The sequence below is a fragment of the Ammodytes marinus genome (assembly GCF_949987685.1).
Source record: "Ammodytes marinus genome assembly, chromosome: 9".
Classification (NCBI taxonomy): domain Eukaryota; kingdom Metazoa; phylum Chordata; class Actinopteri; order Uranoscopiformes; family Ammodytidae; genus Ammodytes; species Ammodytes marinus.
The window spans coordinates 17,793,989-17,797,374 of NC_137213.1; positions in this window are offsets into that span (position 1 = coordinate 17,793,989).

Sequence of the window (3,386 nt, forward strand, 5' to 3'; positions counted from 1 at the left end):
TTTTTAAACGTTACTCTGTGAGTTTGGGAATGTAATTTGTGCAACCTCGTCAGGTGCAACAGAGCAGGGGGTTTGGTGAAGACAGATAAAGCTGTGAAAATGAAAGCTGGATTATTTCACGGCTGGTATCCTGCAGAGGGAGATAAAGAGCTGCCAGGTCTGCTGCTCCCTCCGACTGTTTATCCATTTTCCCATCCTTTTTCATATCCTCTCAGAGTATTATTTCAGTGTTTGATTTAGTCATTGCAGTGAGTTAAATATGCAAATTACTGAATCATTTTTTTACACCAGTTGTTAGACCAGCCAAACCGTCTGCTATCAACATGTTCTCGTCTCTCTGCTAAAAAACAAATGAATTACTTGAAAGCTCTCAAACTTGAAGGCTTTAACACATGGTTATGTGAAGTGAGAGAAGTTTATGTGAATGCCACTCACTGTTATCACTGCTTTCAGATAATCCCTGGACAGTCATCAGCTATATTGGGTTCATCCACATTAATCTCAGATCATTTTACAATTATTGGTTGATGGTTTTGGCCCCCTGAACAAGGCAAACATGATTGCGTCCCCCCATAGTTTGGATCCTAAGGTAGAAACTGTTTCTCAAAGCTTTAGTGCCAAACTTTTTCAAATAAATGAATGTCGGTTACATTCAAGCCATCGCCAAATAAGATGACACAAAGTTGATCAATCCTATCAGCTCCACTAATCTCTCTGTATTTGTCAGTATGGCTGTATTTACAATCTGGTGTCAAACCAGAACACTGGTGCAGGAGCTCAAAAAGCGCCCAATAAATGTTTTCGTTGTTGATTCTACTGCTAAGAAAAAACCTGGACGTATAGCAAAAGTAATAAAATCCATGCGAACACCGAAGGCTTACCTCATGTAGCTGCGCCAACAGTGTTGTTGTAATAATGCAGAATTCCTCATGGGGGCAACAGAAGATACGCACTATAGCTTTAAAGTTTGACCAGGAGTCCTTAGGGCTCAGCATTAACCCCTATGGTGATTTATTTTATTTTATTATTATTGTTTTAATGTTTTTACAGAAAACTGTCCAAACATCCCAAACTTCACATCTCAAAAATTGGTTGTTGTTTTTCTTGCTTTACTTTGGATGCTTGACTTTTGGTGAGCAGAATGATCCATTTGCCACTAGAAGGCTGTTTTCACATTCATCTACCGAAGTGGGGGAAACTTAACACGTGCATGTACAGTAAGACCATGATTTTGTGACATCACTGTTAGTTTAGAGCCAGTCAAAGTCTAATATGCCGCTTACAGAGGTGTGACATGGAAACACCAACCCTGCCGGGCACACAAAGACAAAGGACTTTTCAGTGAAGTGAGAAAAATCTTTGTTTAGGACTTTTGACATGAAACATTTTAACATTTACAGATTTTTCCAATGAGAAAGAATGAGTAGATACAATTTTTTTAATATTTTCAATAATGTAGGCTATAATAACTGCTTTTTGGACAAAATGATATACAGTACTAAGGGGGCGCCCTTAGCTCAGTTGGTAGGGCGTCCCCCCCATGGGCCTCAGCCAGCAGCGGACCCGGGTTCGATTCCAGCCCGCGGTTGCTTTCTGCATGTCACTCCCCTCTCTGCCCCATTTCAACTCTGTCTCTACACTATCAATAAAGCATAAAAATGCCAAAAAAATATCTTTAAAATATATATATATATATATATATATATATATATACAGTACTGTGCTGTGGAAGGCCTTCAATAAAAAAGGTGAGAAAAAGAACAATACACAACAAAAGTGAAAATGTGGCAGTTTTTAAACAAAAGTATGCTTATTGTCTGTAAAGTATATATGATTAAACATGTGCAGTGGCACATAAATCCTAATCAGGTCATGGAATCTAAGGGGTCACAGGATTTGGTGTAACAATGTACCTCAAACATGGACGCCACCTCTACTGTCAGGGTATCAAACCACAATGCTGCTTATTAGGATTTTTCTGAATTTTTGCAATGTTGTGGGGCAATAAAACGTGCAAATCATCCCATTAATTATCATGTTTATTACGGGTAAAAATGCCAACACTAATCAGTATATTGCTCATTTAACTGTAGAAACAAAACTGCTGAAGGGCAAAACAACACATCATGTTTCTTATGAAGGTAGATAATATTAGAACAACTTATTAACCTGATGGTACAGACACAACATGCCTCTGTTCTTTCCTCCCACACCAAACACTGCATATGTTAAGTGCAGGGAGTGGATATCACTCACAGACCATATTGATCCATATGTGAAAGACAAAACTGTCACTTCCTGTCAGAAGCACCTGTCCTCAGTCAGTGTTGTTGTGGAGACAAAAACAAAAGACTTTAGTCTTTATCAGGGATCTCAACACAAACATGTTATTCATAAGCCTAGCCAACAAGGCCTTTGCCACTTTTATCATGCGGACAATGCTCAGTTTATGAATGAGGGACCTGTGTGGTTGTCCATTCCAATAACTATCTGAGACACTGGATCCCAGTGCACAGGGAGTGCCCAGACATAGGCCTATAGGCCTATAGCTTGTGATGACTGCGTCCGTGTGGGTTATGTAACACGGCAGTAAGTCTTTTCACTGAGGTGTGACATGTCATGCATCGGCCCCAGCAGAGAAGACATCAGTGTTTGTCCTGTGGCTTCTTCATCACAGCTCCTCCTGAGCCACTCAAAAACAAACGGACTCTTATTATGTATAGCAGCTTTTCTTTGTAGTGTAGCTCTGCTAGTCAGGCAGTTATCTTTACTTAATATTTGCTAAATGAAAATTAAATTAGACATAGGCTACAAACATGTGGTCAGCTTAATATCTGTGATACACTAGGATAAACTCACAAACAGTAAGCAGTTGAAGTTATATGTTGAACAACAAGGCCTATTACTGTATGCTATAATGCATTAAAATAATAATTATTACTAGGCTATGTATTTTATTTGGCATTTTGGATAGGATCAGTCTGACTGCTTTTACTTTCATGTGCGAGAAATATAATTTAATTAGCCTATTATTTTTTATTTGTAGTATAATTTCACTTCAGTAACATTCTGAACCCTTAAATTTGACTTATATTTAGTATTTTTGCATAAGCCTACGGGTATTTCTACGTTTACTAAGGGCCTACCAGCCTACTCCTTCCATCACTGGTAGGCTACCATTCAGCATAATGTAAGGGCAGTCCTAATTTTGGTTTCCCTTTGTTTTGCGCTCATGTTTCAACAATTTTACTTTATTTTAACCACATAATAATAATAAGAGTTAGTTATGGAGTTTTGTGTCCAGCAGCAGCAGCAACACTGCAGCTCCTCTGGGCGGACTCTACCACTGTAACCACTGCCTCTTTCTCCAACTGCTCTGGGACAGA